Consider the following 20,879-nt stretch of genomic DNA (forward strand, 5'->3'; position numbering starts at 1 on the left):
AATGAACTTTATATCTTGAAGGAAAAACTGGAAGAGAATGAGGGAGGGTAGGACACTATTTAAAAGGAAATATACACATCACCTGACTTATGTAACTGTAACCCTTCTGTACATCGCTTTTACAATGTACTTCTTAAAAGAAACAAATTACTTTTATTTCTAGTTATGTGTTTGAGTTTCAAAGCTTTTATTTAAAACATCACCACTGACTTTGCCTGCCTTTTCTGTTAGTATTCAAAGGTCAGCTCCCTCTGAACTGGATTCAGACCATCTCAGAAAACACTAGCTATCTTCCTTGCATCATTCTTCTTAAATAGCACTAAACCCTCTTAGACAAGACTAAGCTGTTGTTCTTATAATGGATCCTAATGTTGCCACTTTCCCTGACACTAAAAAATAATCAGGAAAACAAATGTGGAACCACAAATGTATCTTTAGCTTATAGAATGTTCCTCTATGTGAAACCCAAACTTCTTATCTCACAAAACATATAGTGGCTATACTAGCTGAAAATTTCTATCCCAAAATTCAGATACTACTTAGTTGCTAGTGACATAAGTGTAGGAAGATTCTCTGACGCTTGCTAAACAGTACTTACCACCTTCAATTACCCTCTAGTTATTATAGGTTTTCCAAAGCCTCACGCTTCCATTTCCTAAAAGCACCTACACCAAAGCTATGAATTATGGATGGATAGTGCTGTGGATACACCTTCTTTCAATGAGAATCCACTCAGTGTGAGTTGTCAGCTTTGATTTAGCTCTTTCTGTTTTTCTGCACACAGGGAACCATAGTCAAATCCCTAGGCACTTTTAAAAACTGCCAGATTAATCTGATGCTTTAAAAAGGAAAAAATTTTCCCACAGGGATGGACTATAGTGGTGAGGTAGTCATGGTTCCTACACTACATATTCTACATAATACTTCATTTAGCTCTAAGAGAAATCTTATCTACCATATGGTTCATTGACCAAACTTGGTTATATTAAGATTTTGTTAACAAAACATTTACTCATTCATAATTTTACATTTAGTTACTTTGTTTAAAAGCTGAATTTGGCTAAGATTGATCTACCGTTTATATCAACTACAAGTATAGCCATTATGTGTAGTGTAGTATTTAGGACTTGGAATCAAATCCTAATTTGGAGCAATTATCTTTGTGTATTTTGAATGAACCATGAGGAATTTGGCTTGGTCTGTGTGATTTTGTCATTAATTTGCTTGCCAAGACACAGAATTAAGTTAAAAATTAAACATTCCAAATAAATCACAGATTAATGTATTGTTTATATTGATTAGATTTATTCATTTTTATGTTTAATGGAATTATTTACTTAGCCAATATCACTTCCAATGTTAATCTAGTTATTTTCAAAGTTATGAAAATATATTTATATTTAAATGTGTACTTGTTAATCCTTTACAAATATATGTTTGCTCTCATAAGTAGTAGTAAAAGTAGATTGAGAAGAAAATATTGAAATATTCATTGCTAAACAAAGGCTGTCAGATTATAATACTTTAATGGAAAAGTATCAGAAATGATTGGAGGAAATGAAAACTAGAATAGAAGAATTAATTTTAAGTTGCTAATAGGTAGTTAAAGAAGTTGCTTGCACACAGGCTGAGTTTGTGAGAAAAAGAAAGAACTGTGTTATATAATACAGTATGCACTTTTCAAAGGATCATGAAAAGCATATTCACGAACCAGATCCTGGGATTTCTGAAAAAACAGAATTTTCTTAATCTGGAAATATGTGATGTGCACAAAAATCTCTTTAATTCTTGAGTATGGTTTTAATAACACTTTGTTTTCCAGATTTTATTCATTAAACAAATATGTATCAATTACTAGTTGTGTTATCAGTAATCTATGAGTAGTTGTAAGGTTAATTAAAAAAAATGTCCTGTCTTATGCGACTTATATTTCAATGGGATTAGTTGTAAGGGAGAGAGAAAATAAGCAATCCATCATAATGATGATTATAGCAAGGAATTTGCTTGAGTGGATATAATAAAGGGAGAATCAACTAACAAAGTAAAAATACTACTGGGACTAATCTCAGAAAAATTTGTTGCAGAGAATCATCATGAATAGAAAGTACCATGCAGACACTTTCCCTTTATTCAGTCTTTCTTTGATTTATTGTGATTCTATATATTAGGAAGTTTCGACCAATGCCTAGGACCCCTAGCATTTCCCCTATCCTTTCCTGTAATATTTTCATTTTATCTAACCTTACATTGAGGTTATTGATCCATTTGGAATTGATTCTGGGTCAGGGTGATATATAAGGATCTAGCTTCAGTTTTCTATACATTTATAGCCAGTTTTGCCAGTACCATTTGTTGAAGAGGCTGTCTTTCTTCCATCCTGTGTTTTTTTTCTCCCTTATCAAAGATTAGGTGGCCAAAGATCTGTGGGTTCATTTCTGGGTCTTGTATTCTATTCCATTTTTCCTTATACCTATTCTCGAAATAAAGTCCAATGAATGGAAACAAGAGGTTTTTTATTTTACTTTTTGTGGGTTTTTTTTGTATTTTTCTCCTTTGGTCACTGTTTTTGATTGATGAACTTTTTGTTTTGTGTGTTACGTTTGTGTGTTGGGGAGGGTTAGGGGAAGCACAGAAATAGTGGGACAAGGGTGAATTGATTCAGCAAGGATAATCACTAGATACTGTTGAAAATGAACTATACAACTCGTGGTGGAAGATGGAAGGAAGGGAAAAACTGGGAGTAAACAAGGAAAGAGGTGGAATTGTTCAAAAAGAAATACATTCATTATCTAACCTATGTAACTGTAACCCCTGAGCACATCACCTTTACAATAAAAATAAATTGAAAAGGAAGAAAAGTCCTAAAAACCATGTTTTTTCAATATGTGTTTTCTTTTTTATTGTTATTGAAGTGTTGACGTACAGAGGGGTTATAGTCACATGAATCAAGTGATGAGTAATGAGTACAATTCTTTTTGAACCATGTCTTCCCTTCTGTCACTGTCTCCCAGTTTTCCCTCCTGTCCCCACCCAGTTCATTTTCTTCACAGTGTCTAGTGGGCATCACTGTTTTATTTGTTCCCTTGTTCCACCTTTTCATTTATTTGCATTTATGTTATGCTGCATTTATTCCCATGCCATAAGTTTTTGTTTCTTCAGTTTCTTCTCGGTCCCCTGTTCCACCTTGTAGATGCTTTCCCTTATCCTCCCAAATACAAACTGACAAACAAGATAGAAAGAAGAGAAAACCAAAATAGCAACATGGCAATTAAAAATCATCTTTTGTTTCCATTGCTTGGAGTTCATTTCATAAGATATTGTTTTATGTGATCATATGCACATAGCTATTGAGCCTTTGTCAGCCATTCATATTTTCCTTTGGCCTTAGTATAGGAATGTTTAGAGTCCTATACAATTTATTGTGTCCTAGTTTGTGTGTGTGTGTGTGTGTGTGTGTGTGTGTGTGTGTGTAATCATTCAGTGTGTTTATTTGTAGATCAATAGGCATATTCTAGTTACCACAAATGAGAGAAACCATGCAGCCTATGTGTTCTGGCTTAGGCTTACTTCCATAATATAATCTTTTTCCATCTTTCCATTTCCATATGAATGGCACAATACCATTCTTTCTGATGGAATGAGTAGAATTTTTGTGTATATATACCACATTTTCTTGAACCATCGGTCCACTGAGAGACATCTGGATTTATTCAATATCTTGGCTATGGTAAATAGTGCTGCAATGAACACGTTGGGGCTTTAGTGTGGCCTGGTTTGTGGTCCATCAGATAAATGCCCACGAATGGAATTGCTGAGTCATAGTGCAGTTCTGTTTTCTTTAGAAAATTTCAGGCAAAAGGCCTGAAATTTGAAAACAAATATTTGTGATCACTTTTTATTAATCTTTTATTTTTAGAACCATAAACTAGCATAGTCTCTAAAGTAATTCTCCATGTAAAGTCTCAACTATAAAACTATTTAAAATTAAAATACTGTAAATTCTGCATGCAAATAAGAGGAGTGTCAAATATAAATGATAGAACCTGGTAGCTTTGTATAGAAACAATACTTTTAGAATTATGAATTTGTGGTGATATATTTTAAAATTAAAATATTGTGAATGAGATCTACCATTTCCCAATTGGGAATAAAATGTGTGTATATGTGCATTTAGGATAAATATAATTTAAATACAACAGATGCTCACATTCTCTAGAAACTCTTATTTAGGAAGGTATAAACTTTGAACTTCTGTATTGAAGTGTGACAATAAGGCTCTTTATGTTGTAAATGGCTTCATTGCCAGTACAGAAATATTGGCAATCTGCAGTTTTAAAACATTCATATTTATTACTTTATCATTGTAAATATAACTAGAAATAGTACACTAGATCACAAAACTACTAATATTAAAACAAATACTAGCATTTGTTCAATCATATTGTATTGTAACAAATATACCAACAGCAAAAATATGTCTTTAATAATAGCTTTTTCTACATGTGTGAACAAAACTTAATATTCCTTATTCATGCTTTGCTACTATATATTAATTTACACATCTGTTATTTACTTGTTTGTATGCTTGAATGCTGCTACATTTTCACAAACTCTATTCTTCCTCCTGTTTTAACATATATTTCTTATTATCATCAACAATGTCATTTTTATACAAGGTATTTTAATGTGACTTGTTTATTTTATTAATACTTTCCACAAACAAATCCAGCTACAAGATTATTTTATTCTGCTTCATGACAGAGGAAATGCCATCTAAAGTAAGTCTACCAGAAGACATTTATTTTAGTGAGCTGCCACCTTCCAGAAACAGAAATAATCATTACTCATAGGTTCACTAGAAATCTAAGGTAACAATCTTTTACTGGGAAAATAACAAGTTCAATTATAAACAAAACTGAACAAGAAATCATTAATTTCTCATTTTCATACTTTGCCACTACCATGTTGAAGCCATTGTTACATTCTTATGGCTCCAGCTTTACCAACTTACCGTACCTAAACTTTCTTTGCAAACAGTAGCAAGATCTGTGAAAACAGGAGGTACAAGTGTTCTAGGAAATTTTTATCATTCTAATTTTATACAAAGTATATATTGAGACAGTATTATTATCATGATAGAATATATTACAATCTCTTTATTAAAGAGAAGATTTAAAATAAATTTAGGAAATACTGCTGTTTATTGACATAATAAAGCAGTTGGAAAGTTTGTAAACTTAGGTTTAATGGAGTAATGAAGACAATTGGACAATATAAATTTTAAAAAGACTGTGTCAACCTACACTAAACTAGAGTTTAAACAATCCTATAAAGACTCTAAAATTAGTATTTATATCATCATTTTATTTTTATAAGTTTTTTATTGTAAAAAGTACTATACACAGGGATTACAGTTACATTAAAGGACACTTTATCTCAACTGTCCCAGACATGCAAGAATGTCTGGACACTTGCATTCATTTTAAATTTAGTTTTAAATTACCTTCATGAAAAAGTATCCTCCCCCCAACCAGAGACATTTCATTTTTCTAGGAAGTTCATTGGGAAAGCAGCTGCCTAATGCAAGTTGCACTATACCCGTGGCATAGACAAAGGATTCACTTTGAAATTTGTGGCTGGGGTGGGAAAGAAAAGGTGTGGCATGCAGTAATTTGGAAGGAAAATTGTTTCTTTCATTTTATTATAAAATGGAAATATACACTTTGGTGCACAGAAAGATGGAAATCAAACCAATTTCTGTTAAGGCCAGATAAAGCAGAGGGAATAACTAAGGATGAGAGAAATAAACCCAATAATCTTCTTTTAAGGCTTCAGAGCTCCAGAAGACAATAGCCTGATGAAGAAGACCATAAGTGAAACCGATTGTCTTCTGTGTTTTCCTCAATATTTATTTAATAAGACTGGTTTAGGAAGGTCCTATTGATCACAAGTCAATTTTCCAAAACAGAGCTCAGATTATACAACTCTCAAGTGAAGGAGTTATCTGATTTTCCACCAAAACTCTCAGTCCTCAGTTTTCTGAATCTCATTAGTCAAAGTTGTACCATTGTTCTCCAAAGACTTTAGGACTTTTTATTGTAATTGAAGACTTACCAGGTTCTGGTTAAAAAAAAAAAAGATTATTTATTTACCTTAGTCGTCTGCTGCTTTGAAATTAGTAATAGGATGAAATGACTATTTTTCAACATCATGTTTTTGTTCTTAAGCTCATTTTTTCCTGGTTCTTGAATATTATTATAATTGAGCATATTACACTAATTCAAAAATGTTATTATAGGCAATGTTAGAAGTTCCTTGAGCTTTGATTTTCCATTAGTAACCAAGACTAGAACAGATAAAAGGCAGAAAGATTGGAACTTGACCTTAGATCTTCTGTTCCCCAAGTGTATGCTCCTTCTATAATGAGAAGAAGTTATGTTGTAGTGATAACTCCTACAAAACTAGAGCACTGAACAAGTAGGAGAGAAACAGTTATTAGAAACAGTTAAGTGCAGTCTAAATCCCTAGTGCCCTAATCATTACGTACGAAATATTTTAAATAATATATTAAAGAAGGTATTACAGTAAAGAAATTACAGTCAATAGTAAAGTACCCTCTACCTACATATTACCATTAGCATTTTACCATTCTCATATATCTGAGATGATTGCTGTTCTACTTGAAGTGAGCAATGAATTAGAAGGCAAGGTTGTGAGAAGAATCAATTTTATTCAAAGTCAACCCCGAACAGTATAGGGTGGCCTTTTGCCTCCAAGAACTATATTGACAAAGGGCTGAGTATGAGAGAGCTCATATGCAGACGGAGAAATATTCCTCATCTAAATTCATATATCCTTTCTCCAGACATTGCAAAGTTCAAACATACATGACCTGGTGCAACTCTTTCATTTGCTTTTCATACAAATATATTACTTTTCTACAAATTAATTCAGATGCTTTTATTATACAATGACATAATCACCTTTGCACTAAATGGGAGGGGGGAATACCTATAAAAGTCACCAAATGATCTCAGTCCTAAGGAAAGATGGCTTAGCATTTATCATCTTAATCAGCTCAGTGGTAATTCTCATAAGCCAAAAGGAAAAGCAAGAAGTGGAAGAGGCGGGGCGAACAAAGAAAGAATGATGGCTTTAGTTATTCCTTTTACATTTCCATAATTTTCTTTTTTAACAATCTTCACTTTGATGATTTCTCATCTCCAAAATGTAGATAAATTTACATTTAGAAATTATTTACCTCATAGGTTTCTTTCAGGATTATCAAAGACAGCATTTAGAATGGATTAGCCAAATACTTTCAATAGTAGGAATAATAAAACCAATGAAAATATTCTATATGTGAGTAATTCTTTGTCCTAGGAAGAGAGCAGATTCTGAGATAAAGGATCTAAATAGTTGAACATATATTCATCAGGAAAGACTAGGGTTTTCCATGTAGAAATTATTTTAAATAGATTTGGATTTACTTCACATTTCATATTGGTTAAATTTTCTTTAGTTGTACAGAGGAGTTGCCGTTCAACAGAGCAGGTTATGAACACAGTGCCTCTTGAGGAGTGTCACCCCTTTCAACATTCTCACCTTCCCCTCCCATCCTCCTTTCCTCGCCTTCCTTACTTTTTAGGTTTATGTATTGAATTATTTGGTTATGCAACAAAACAATTTATGTATACAATGATCCTCATCTATGTATCTCATCAACATTTTCATCCCTCTTTGACCAACCCCTTCCCTTATTTTTGTTTCAGTTTTGTGGCATGTACAAGGCATTCCTGTCTGCATTCTACTCATTTCCCTAATTCATTCAGATTTATTAAACTAAGAAAAATATCTTTCTTTCAACTTCTTGAGATACCTTGAAATATATATTCAGTAACATTTTGTTTTCAGCCATCAAGGATCTACAAAATCTATGATGAGTATTCAGAAGTTGTTAACCCTGAAAAGAGTTTTGTGACGCTTACAGTAGCAAGATGGGCTCTGGTCTGATGGGAGTTTTAAAATTGATATTTCATCAAACCATCATCAATTTTGTTTGCTATCCTGACTAATGATCTCTCATGCAATTTGTTCTCCAACCAAATGAATATGGTTAACACATCTTAGAACATTCATTAATAAAAATGATTTTAAAGTTTTTGTTGAAAATAGTTTTAGCATATTTGTAGATATAAAGCACAAGAAAGAGCACTGTCTATAAACAATTTTAAGGTATACTAAGGTAATACTAAATAAAAAATCAAATTAGAAAGAAGATTAATGAAAGAAATAAAGAAAGTAAGAAAAGAGGGAAAAGAGAGAGAAAGAACGGAAAAAGAAGGAAGGGAAGGAGAGAGGGAGGGAGGGAGGAAGGAAGGAAGACAGGAAGGAAGGAAGGAAAAAGGAAAAGAAAGAGAGAAAGAGAAATGGAAGAAAGGAGGGAGAGAGAGGAAACAAGAAAGCAGGAAAGAAAAGAAAGGAAGGAAGAAAAGAAAGATGAAAGGAAGGAAGAAGGAAGGAGGCAAGGAAGGAAGGAAGGAAGGAAGGCTAATGGAGACTCATTTGCTAAGTTCTTCGGTAAGAGATTGCAATGTCATTTCATAGATTACTTTGTAGATACAAAGCACAAGTAAATTAAAGACTCAATTGATGCAAAGTAACACTATTTTGTCATTTTATAGTATATTTTAAATGCATTGGCGTTAGAGAAATAGATGCAATAATAAGGTGATAAAGAGACAGACATTATTATTTAACACTGGTTCTCATGAAATCTCAATATTTTCAATTAGGGGGAAAAGCAATTACAAACATCTATAGTGAGACTCATAACCTAAAGAAAAGGGACTGTGCAGGCACCTACCTTGTGCGTTCTTATTTCTATTTATTTTCACAGAATACAACAGATAGGTAATTGCCCAGGGCTCTTCTAGCAAAGAAGAAAAATAAAATGATGGTAGACAATATAAAGATTTCCTTAGGAAAACTTTGGAAGTATCCCTTGATTGTTTTAAAGTTTAATATACTTTATAGGAATAAAATACAATAAAATCCTCCAATCAGAATTAACCTTAAGGCAAGTAAACTGATAAACCTATCCTATATAGTCCAGAAATTCCAATCAACATGAACTGAACTCTAATGGAAAAAATTCCATTTTCAGTTTCAACCAATATGAAGGTTTACTCTCCAATAAATATTGAACAGTATCTTGGATACTTTTAAAAGAATGTGTTTAAAACTGCTTGATAATCAGGGCGCGTATGGCTCACACCTGGAATCCTCGCTGCTCAGGATGCCGAGATCTGAGGATCGCGGTTCAAAGCCAGCTTGGGCAGGAAAGTCCGTGAGACTCTTATCTCCAATAAGCCACTAGAAAACCGGAAGTGGCGCTGTGGCTCAAGTGGTAGAGCGCTCAACCTGAGCTGAAGAGCTGAGGGACAGCGCCCAGGCCCAGAGTTCAAACCCTGGTTGTTCAGGTCAGTATTCTCTTAAAGAATACAACTGCTTAAGAGGTAAAGGATCATGGTCTGAAGCCAGCCATTACAAGAGCCTGAGACCTTATCCAAAACAAATTTTTTAAAAAAAGCAGGGGATTTTCAAGTAATAGAGTATTTGCCAAAAAATGTGCAAGATGCTAAGTTCAAAACCCTGTTAAAAATAATCATGTATTATTACACTTAACATAATCTTTTCTAGTCATATGTGCATAACTTTTGATCTTTGTGATTGTCCCAAAGAGGGACACAGTGTTTTTTTTTCTTTCTTGCTATTGTTTCTAACATATTTATAATGTACCATATGATTTTTTTGTTTCTTTTGTATGTTCTCCCCCCATGGTATAACCCCTGTTTTCACCGTATTTGATTCTGTCTTGTATATACATTTTTCTAATTCGGGGAGGGGAAGGGAACCACAAAATGCTGAAATAAGGATACAGGTTGACCCACTGTAACAATGAGATGCACAAGACACTATGTTGAAAACGAACTTTACAATTTAGTTGGGGGTGGGGAGGGGATTGGGGGTTGGGGGGAGGATGTAGTTGTGGGGTGGAAGGGAAAGGATGGTAGGGGAAAAACAAAGGAGATAACAATGCTTGATAGGAAATGTACTCATTACCTTGCTCATGTGACTGTAACCCCTCTGTACAGTATTTTTATAATGAAAGTATGAAAAAATAATCATGTATTAATAATAGAATGTCTTTGAAAGGCTTCTCCTTTAAAATGAATAAATATCAAGTCTTTGAAGAAGAAAATCAAGCAAGGATAATTGTTAATTAGTTACAATCAAGTAGGAAATTTGTAAGATAAAAATTGAAAAGTTACTAACTTTACAGTAAACAGAAATGAAAATATAAAGAATAAAAATAGATGCATATCTTTTGACCGTATTTGCTCATCGTAGACATGTACTAGTTATTGCAAATAAGGGAAACCATGGGACCTATGTTTCTAGATAATGTTAAACTAAATGAAGCCCAAGACAGGACTACAAGTGTTTTTGCTTGTTATTGTTTTTAACGTACTTATAATGCACTATGTGATTCTCATGTGCTTTTGTATGTTCCTCCCTCACGGTATAACCCCTGATTCCGATGTCCTGCATCTTGCATATATATTTTTTAATGGGGGGGAGGGATATAACAAAATGCTTAAATAAGGATACAGGTTCACCCATTGTAACAATGAGATGTACAAGACACTGTTGAAAAAGAACTTTACAATTTGGGGGTGGGGCGGAGGGAGGAGTTGGGGAGGTGGGGAGGGAAGGGATGGTAGGGGAAAAACAAAGAAGTTAGCAATGCTCCATAAGAAATGTACTCATTACCCTATTCATGTAACTGTAACCCCTCTGTACAGTATTTTTACAATAAAAATGTATATGGAAACAAAAATAAAAATAAATAAAAGAGTAAAAATGGTGATTTGGGAAGAGTAAAGTGAAATGACATCACAATAAGAGGAACTATAAGTCAGTCTCATAAGGCATACTACTCAGAAATTCCCAAGGTGAAAATAAGTTTTAAGTATAACATCACACAGAGTGATTGAAAAAAGATTGAACCAAAATAAATCCAAACATAAGATGGCAATTTTCGATTTATATTATTTATAGTATAGTTATATTAATATTTTCCCCTAGTCATGGTACAAGTCTACACTCCAACATATTTAAATTTAATTACATAAACTAACGATATTTATAGTTGAAAGAAGAAATGTTCATTCACAGAAATTGATGAAATAAGCATCTAGACTATACAAATAAAATGGATACCAGCAAATGAGAGAGACAATGAGGGAAAAAAAAACCACTATCATATGGTGAAATGATCACACTAGCCAAACGTATGTGAATTATATCAAAAGACTTAGGATAGGAATAAGAGAAAGGCAAGTTACATTATATTTCTTTTTATCATTAGAAGATTATTGTTAGGAAAGTGTATGAAGTTATGCAGAGAAGAATATTCTTGGACACAGCTGGCAAAGAAGGGAGTGTTAGACACCATCAGGAAATAAACCTGCTAGAAGTAATGATATTAGTATTTTTATGTCCTGTCATCATATTTGCTGGCCTAATCCCCAGGGGCTATTTTTTCACACTTAAAAGGGGATATTAGTATGCTGTCAATTTCAATGATAGTCATCCTCACAGAGAACTGATAGCAAATCATTATTCATAATTAGGGAAATATATTAGAAATATGGATACAGAAATCTGAGAACTGTGATTCATGCTGATAAGCTTGGCTATCCAGATGTTGGGCCTTCAGAATTTCAATTCAAAGCCAGTCCTGACAGATATGTCCTTGAAACTGTTACCTCCAATTAACCAGCAAAATGCTGTTGGTATTGGAGTTTGAAAATCAGGGTGTGCATTTACAAGGTAAGTACTGTGCCACTCAAATGACACAGCCAGGCCTTTTTATTTTAATTTTTCTCTATGAGATCAGATCTCTTATGTCCAGAATCACCTGGACTTCAATCCTCACACCTTTGCTTCCCCTCAGTTGCTAAAATAACAGATGTGCACCGCTGTGCCCAGCCATCTGTGGAAATGGAGTCTCGTGATTTTGTTTTTTCTGGCTGGCCTAAAACCTTGATTTCCCCCATTGTCTACCTCCCAAGTTTAATAAGTTGCAGTTTTGAGCCATTGTATCTAGCCCTACAAACTTTCTAATTATTGTTATTATGCTTTTTTTCTTATAGGTAGCCACTGAAAGTAGAAAATGCTGTCTAGTACATGTGACCTATAAATATTTTAGACATATGTTCCTTGAACAGTTGTCTCAGCCCTGGAATTGTTCTAAAGTAGGAGAAAACCATAATAGACCTTTGGATATCTCCCTGGAGCTAATATATAGGTAAAAATGCTCAAGTCCAAGTCTTGACAAATAAAGTTTCCTCTGTAACTTTATTCCTCAATCTTGAACCATGAGTGTGATTACTGCAGTAAGTACCATTGACCTGTGAAGTGAAGAGTGAGATCACGATTAATTAAGCCAAACTATAAGTTATTTGGGGAAAATTTCCTTCTACACAAAAACTTTCTCTTCACTGAATGCTTTATTACTAACAATGCATTATGGAAGGCATTCTTTTATTTATAAATGCATAAATGTATATGGCCATTTTATTTATATATACTAATTCTATGTTTATATTATATATATCCATCATATAGATATATGCACAATGAATATAATGATATATAGATGACATGCTTTGCCTTCTTACTTTTGTACCTGTTAGAGTTTAGAACTCAATCTCTTACCTCACACCTCACCCAAACCTAGGTACTTAAACGTCTGATTAGTAGTCTGTGATGCTTTTAGAAGTGGAGCCTTGTGGAAAGAAGTTAGCTTGTAATTGGCACTACGTTGTAATTGAAATTTTGTTTACTCTACAACCAAGGTTATTTTGTGGCTTTCCCTTGTCTTCCAAATCGCAATAAACAGATATTTATCACCTTGATTTTAATCAAACAATTGTAAATGGGCATTAAGGGAATATTTTTCTTTGGATTCCTCAGCTGAATGTTTGTTAGGCTGTGAGCCAAGCCATTCTTACTTCTTTAATATTCTTAGTAATTAATCCACACAGTGCCATTATTGTTCATTCTGTTCTACATCTGGACTAAGGAGCATATACTGATTAATTACCTCCCAATTTTATTAGTCATGTTTCATCACTAATACAAAATATATTTCTAGTCTTGGAGGGTGAGTCAAGTTTTAAGTGCTGTTCATCAGATCTTATTGTGGCTGTGTAAGTCCTTCCTGTACCAAACAAAACCAAAGGATTCAATCTCTGGTTACAGTCATGTCAGGTTGTGACAATGAAATCATCTCAACTTTTATCATCATACTTTGAATTTTTCTCAAAAACTCTCACAGCTAGCATGATAGCAATCTGATTCTCAGAGTCCTCTTAGAGACAGATTAAAGACAATCTGACTATCCACATTAATAAATGAAAAGACAACTAGAAATATTAAATGAGCTATGTTTAATGTTAGAAACCAGTTGGAGTTTGAACTCAGAGCCTTACAACTATAAGGCAAACATTCTACGACTTGAGCCACATCTCCAGCCCTTTAACAAATATAATTTAAAAAACTGATAGCATGATAGTGTAGTTCTAAAATTCTTATAATTTTAAACAGATAGAGATATAATCCAAATAGTAGTAAACTTGGAATTTTTTTTAACATTTTACTGCATATCTCAGAATTTAGTAGAAATTCTTGATGCTGTGTGTGTGTGTGTGTGTGTGTGAGAGAGAGAGAGAGAGAGAGAGAGAGAGTGTGTGTGCACTAGGGCTTGAAATCAGGGGATCAATGCTGAAATCAGGACATCAATCAATACTGCTGCTCTACAACTACATTCACTCCTCAACTCTCAGCATTTTTTTTTTGCTAGTTAGTTGTAGATAGGAATAACAAAGATTTTCCTATTCAAGCTGGTTTGGAACCTCAGATCTCAGCTTCTTGAATAGCTAGTATTACAGACATGAGCCACCAGCCCTGGCTTCAGCTGACTTTTATCCTATATAAATTGTTTCTCCATAGAAGGTGTAACTAAAGGATAAAGGAAGTGTGTGTCCAAGTATAAAGGAGAAAATGGCTAATAGACAGCTGTGTGGGATATGTAATTTTAAGGAGACTTTAACAATCAAAAGAAAAGTGACATTCTTTTGTCACATAAACCTCCAATCAGGGAAGTAATGTTCCATCATCAGCCCTCACTCAGAGAACAAGATGGAATTTAGTGTTAAGGTTTTGTTTTGTATTTACTTGCTGAATATTTTTTTATTATCTTTCAGTAGTTGTAAAAAGAAGTTGCCATTCAACAAAGGAGCTTATGAAAACTCTGTCTTGATCAGTATTGCCCCTTTCAACATTCCCACCCACGCCTCAAAGCCACTCCCTCCCTCCCTTCTTTGAGCTTATATATTAAATATTTCTGCCATGTAACAAAGCAGCCGTTCATGTATGCAATGGGTCTTGATCTATGTCATCCCTTCAGCTTCTTCACCCACTTCCCCATATTTTTCTCAATTCCATGGTATATACAATGAATTCTCTTTTCTCTTTGCATTGTGTTGAAATCATCTTTAGCCCTATTTTTCTTTCACAGCGGGGATTTCATGAAGGTAGACAATAGCAATATCATCACAGATGTTTTTTCATGGCAGAGACAGCTGGGCTCTTCCACAGGAAGCCATGAAGCCATGAAGAACTTCATTCACACAGATGCAATTGAAGCAAGTCATCATATGATCGCTCCCTTTCTTTCACACTCCTTCCTATATGGACCTATCTTAGCGATGAGCAGCTTCATAGTTGTAAACTGATGCAGATTTTGTACATTAGTATCCTTACTCATAAGTTAATATACGTATGAGTTAGAATCACACATGTCTTTCGTAAATGGAAAATTCATCTGTGTGTTAGAGAGGTCATCTTGTACTTCTCTAGGACTTCGGGTCCTTCCTCATTACACGGGGATGATTTTCTTTTGAATACAATTCATTTAGCCATAAATCTCTTAGAATGTCAGACAGTACCAGCATGTCTATACTGTCTTAGGATTTCTATGTTACATCTAAATACATTCCTTTATGCAATATGCTTTTATTTTAAAAGATATGGTCTTCTAGGAGTTACAGTTTCTATAGGTTACTATATGAAAGTCTAATCTTTCACTTGCTAAGCCAAAACATCTTGTACATATTGGGAAGAATTTCCAAGTGACAGGTCAATAGTATTAGTGGGTACAACAGTTCACTTTCTATACAATATGAATAGCATACAGGTTTGCACAAAACTTGTGAAAAATCTCTGTAGACAGCTAACCTTTGTCTTAAGTTACTGCAAGTGAGTGCAACTCTCAGACTCACAGTGCTGATAAGTCTACCATCTGTTCAGTTTCTGGGTTGTGCTGAAAATAAATGGCAATCCAATCATGTTATATGCAAAGGATTTTCATGAAAATGCTAGATTGCTGGGTTTCTTTTAAAGGGATCTTGGGAAGAAGAATGAGAACCAAAGCATTCTAACTCTAGTGTTCATATTTTATTATGTATAATTCAAATGCCCTTTAACCTATCAATTATCATCTGGGAGGTAAGCCTAAAAATACAATATCAAGAGCAATTTTTCAACTGACAACTGATTTGTTTTACTAAGTTCTTACTACTGATTTCTGCTTTGAAACTAATCAGACTCATTTATCCATGTGGCCCTCACATATAGGGTTCACTTCCCCTACCCTGTTATAAATCTGAAAATAAACCTTTTTAAAAAAACTCATAATTTTAATTGGGAGGGGTAGATGTTACTATGAGAATAGTAATATTATCTCAGAATCATTAATGTTGTTATTAATTAGATCTGTTGTTATTGTCTTTGCTTCTAATTTAACTATTCAGTATTATTATGGACTTAATTGTATTCCACCATCTAATATGAATTTAATGGAATTCTAACTTTCTTGCTTAAAATTCCTGGCAGAATTATAATATTAGCAATAAGTAAACAGGTAGCTGGAATTCTGCCATTATTTCTTAATTACTTTGTAATTCTGTTCAAATTAAATGAATTTTATAAAATATTATTTATTTTCAATTAGGAATATATAGATTACTCATGCTCCCTTTCTGATAGCAATAAAATATAAAAGAAACTGAAGTGATTTATTATATATAAAGTAATTCTAGAATTTATATATTAAACATGTTTTTATAAAATGTATTTATATAAATATCTAATATGTAATATAAATTATACATAATTATATAATTTATATTTAAAATAAACCTTCATAGTTTTTAAAGTTAGTCTACCAAAATGTAAATCAGTTCTACATTTGGTTGTTTAAATATTCATTCATTCATTCATTTATTCACATGGGGATCACATCCGTGGCTTTAAGCATGACAAGAAAGTACTAACCTGAATCTCATCTCAAATCCTAATTCTACTTCTAATTGAACAGATTTTGGATTAAAATCCGTGTTATTTATGCTGTGTTACAGTGGCTTGAAGTGTTTTCCATCAAAATCTGTAAGTTCAGTCTTTATCCCTAACACGACGGTATGTGGAAACTGAGTCCTTTAAGAGGACATGGAGGCAAAATGAGTTAATGAAAATAGCTCCTAAATCTAATGGCACTGGTGTCCTCATTAGAAGAGAAGGAGACAAGAGGTGCCTCACACATACGTGCAGCAGGAAGTCTTTGCAGGACACAGTGAGAAGGTAGTTACGCACATTGTGATAGGCAGTCAGGGAAGCACTGAACACAGCTCAACCTAACGGTGTGATCCATTTTGATCTCAGAGTTCTAACTTCAAGAACTGATACTAAGTTTCAGTTATTTAAGTTACCTACTCCTGTGGCATTGGTAAAGATAACCTGAGCAGATCTATATAAGTATAAAACTACTAAGTACATGTAGAAATAGAAAACACACACACACACACACACACACACACACACAAAACCCAGACATAAAATACAATTCACATAATGACAAAACAATACTGTTTATCCATTAGTATTTACTGTATATGGTTTGTTTAAACATCTGGAAATTCAGAAGATTCTTTTTTTTTCCAGTTCTGGGACTTGAAAGCAGAGCCTGGGTAGCCACAGCACCACTTCCAGCTTTTTCTGTTTATGTGCTGAAGAATCAAACCCAGGGGCAAGCACTCTACAACTAAGCCACATTCTCATCCCTGAGGATTCTTTATAATTTTCCTAAAGTTTAGGTTTATTAGCAAACAGAAGTAAATGATCTTTGCCAATTTCATTTGACTGCTTACTCCTCAAGGAAGATAAATACATATAACTTTGACATCAGACAGGCACCTATTAATTCCATTTTTGCTCTCATATAGAACAACTTTCTGTGATTTAAGTTAGATTTAATCATAAAATCATTATTTTCATTAATGTTCAGTTAGTTCTGTTTACATGGTACTTTTTTGTAAATTTCTCATTAAAATAAAAGTTAACATTTTTCTCAGAATGTGGTTTAAGGGCAGCCAAATTCAACTACCCAGAGCATATTTTTATGACATAATTTTATGCCCTGGTTTTTCAGAGTCACACATTATAGTAAGTTATGCCACCAAATAATCCCCGAGTTTTAACTGATTTGCAATTTTAAAGGATTTGGTTACATTTTCATAGTATGTTTATTCATATTTGAATGTAGGTATCAAAATGATGTCTATGAATTCAGAAACATTATAGACCATGATAATGACAATTTGCTTTGTGAAGGTTAAAATGTGTTTGTGACTTTAACTAAGTATCACGGTCTCACAACACTGTAAAATTTGTGAAATGTATGCAATCACTTAATCTCAATAAAAATTATTTTAAAAAAGAAACTAAAAAGAAGAAATGTGTAAGTTAGGACTTAGTGATTTTCTGATTGAATAAATATGTGGCTATAGGAATAATGTCTATGTGTATAGAATAATTAGAAAACAATGAAAGGTTTTTTACATGATGGTATACAGTTTCATAATTTTAAAGATTATTTTTGGAATTCTCTTCAAAGACCATCTGCTAGGCATAAATAAATATTTATCTTATTACATTTCTACCTTTGTCCTGTGTTCTTTTTCAATATATTAGTATTACTTTCCCTTTATTGTTTTATTTTCACACAGACTTCCAATTTATTAAGTAGGAGAGAGAATAGAAATAGGCATGTTTTGAAACAATATTGAGACTAGATGTCTAAGACTCTTGATCCAAAATACATTAAAAAGCAGACAGATATGATTTTTTGTTCTTGTCTAGAACAAAGGTTGTAGCTATTAATCAAGTGAAGCTAAGAACCTGATCTATTTTCTAACATCTATTTTCTCTCATCCTATGAAGGGGAAATTGAAGCTTAGAAGGGTGTTCATAATTTGGCAAACAGATTAATCTGGAAAAGAGTTTCTAATATCTCAAATGACATTGAAGCTTCATAGATGGTGACTTTTAAAATTGTGCCCTTCACAATTATCCATAAGCCTGGCCTTAGTTTGGACATGAACTAGAAAACTAGTACAAAATGCATGAAAGCACTAAATTTACCATTATGCAAGTAATATAAGGTGAGATAAGGAGAATATTAGGAGAGATAATGGAAGGTAAAGCTCTCATGGTCCTCTGGGGTAATTTCCATTCCTGATACATACTGTGTGAGTATAGATTTGCCAACCAAAGGGACTGACCAAAGTTCCTTTTTTCCTGGAATTCTGCTGAGACTTTTATATGATTGATTCAATAACTTGTTTTGAAGCTCCCCTTTATCTTCGTCCTTCTTCTCCTTCTTTTATTTCATTGACAATAGGCTGATGCAATGTATATTAGAGTCACAAACTTCCAGTCACATGGTTCAACTTTCTGGGTGACCAGTCCCACCCATCCAAAAATCCTTCCTTAGCATGAACTATCTAATGTTATCTGATACTACTATAACTTGGAAAGTTTCATGAGTTTAGAACTGACCTCCAATGAACTGAAAAGAAAACCCAGCCAAGTCTTAATTATACACCTTCTCATATCCTTTAGTTATATTTTAGCTTTCGGGATGCAATGTTACACAATCTAATACCTAGTAAACAAAACTAAATAACACTGGTGATAAAGGCCTGTTAAAAGAAGCTTTTTTATTTTTAATGAATTGAAAAAATATTCAATGCTTTCCAGGAGAAAAGCATCATTCTAATCTTTTCATTGAATTAAATTTATAGTTATCCTGCCACACAATGATTTATAAAGACATTTTATATTAAAGTTTTAATTTGTCATTTTTCTGGTTTTAGTCATGAAGAATCATATCTTTGCATCTCCTATGTTTGAATTTAAAAATGGACCATAATGGTTTTCCAGTTTTGAAAAACATAATTATAACTATGGATTCTGTGAAAGAAATATTCACCAATATTTTTTCAGATAATTCACAGAATCACGAAGTTTGGCACTTATGCCAAACCTGACAAGAAGGAAAACATTCCATATTGACCATAGCATCAAGTCTTTTCAGCTCTCTTCCAGGAAGTAACAGATACGGATCATTCTTCCCTGAAAAGATGGCCTAGACTAAGATCTGCCTAACACATCTTGTTATGCCATCCTTTCTGTCCCATATTTTTCCTGGTTCCATTGATTTCAACTCTACAGATTATTTTAAATATTAGAGCCAATTTAAGTAGGAATATTTTCTTTGTGAAAAGAAAGTTTGTCTACTTACATTACTTATGCCAAAGTTGTACAAATCATACTTATACACCAGGGAGATCATATCTTTCCTTCTTATAATTCATACACATATAAGGTACCCAAAAGCAATTAAAAATTATTCCCAGATCACTCATGTTCTGCCCAATGTATTCATGATAAAATAACTGCAAGCAGTTGTTTAACTCACCATTGAACATATCCATAACTCATGCTGAGGCTAAGAAGATGATTGATTTTTTTTTATGGTCATTCTTACATACTTGAAATCAAACAAAATCTTATAGTGATTTAAACTCAGTAACTTATGAGAGTATATCTTTCAGTATTAGGTTACATCAAAAGATTGCAACAATTATTTTTTTAGTTTTATTAAATAAAATCTGACATAGACAAATCACATTTTATTTTATTATAATAAGTAAAAACTCTATTTAAATTTTAATGGTTAAACTATAGGCCTGGTGCCAAGGGTTCATGCCTGTAATCCTAGCCACGCAGGAGGCTGAGATTTGAGGATGGTAGCCTCAGACAGGAAAGTATTAGAGATCCTTATCTCAATTAAACTGCAAAAATCCTAGAAGTAAAGGCATGGCATAATGGTAGATTGCCATTGAGTGAAAAAGTTAAGAGACAAGGCCCAGCTCCCTAGTTTAAACCCCAGTATATACTACAAGAACATTAATTGCCTGTAAAGTAATCTGTTGGGTAAAAGAAATGTATTTCTTACTGTCTTAAGTTCATGATTAAGATTACATAACACAAGACAAAAGAAGCTGTACAAATTTACTAAATACGATTTATGAAAGCTTTTGTAGGAAAATGAAAATACCCCCCTCCCAAAACGGATAAACCTGAGTCCATTTGATGCTATAGTTGATGAAGGATGAAGTGAAAAATTTAATAAGGAAGGGAAAATGTATTAAGACCTGCTTATTCAGATTCTTCCTTTGTAATGGAACTGTTGCTTTGGAATTGTTCTTCATTCCCTTTCTTTTTCCCTCATGTTCTTCTCTTATTTTTTCACATCATTTACCTTCCCAATCTAACTTTTTTTTTATTTATTTTTTATTTGTGAACATACTGTACAGAGGGGTTACAATTACATGGGCAGGATAATG

This window comes from Dipodomys ordii, unplaced genomic scaffold (genome assembly GCF_000151885.1).
Source record: "Dipodomys ordii isolate 6190 unplaced genomic scaffold, Dord_2.0 Scaffold37, whole genome shotgun sequence".
Taxonomy (NCBI): domain Eukaryota; kingdom Metazoa; phylum Chordata; class Mammalia; order Rodentia; family Heteromyidae; genus Dipodomys; species Dipodomys ordii.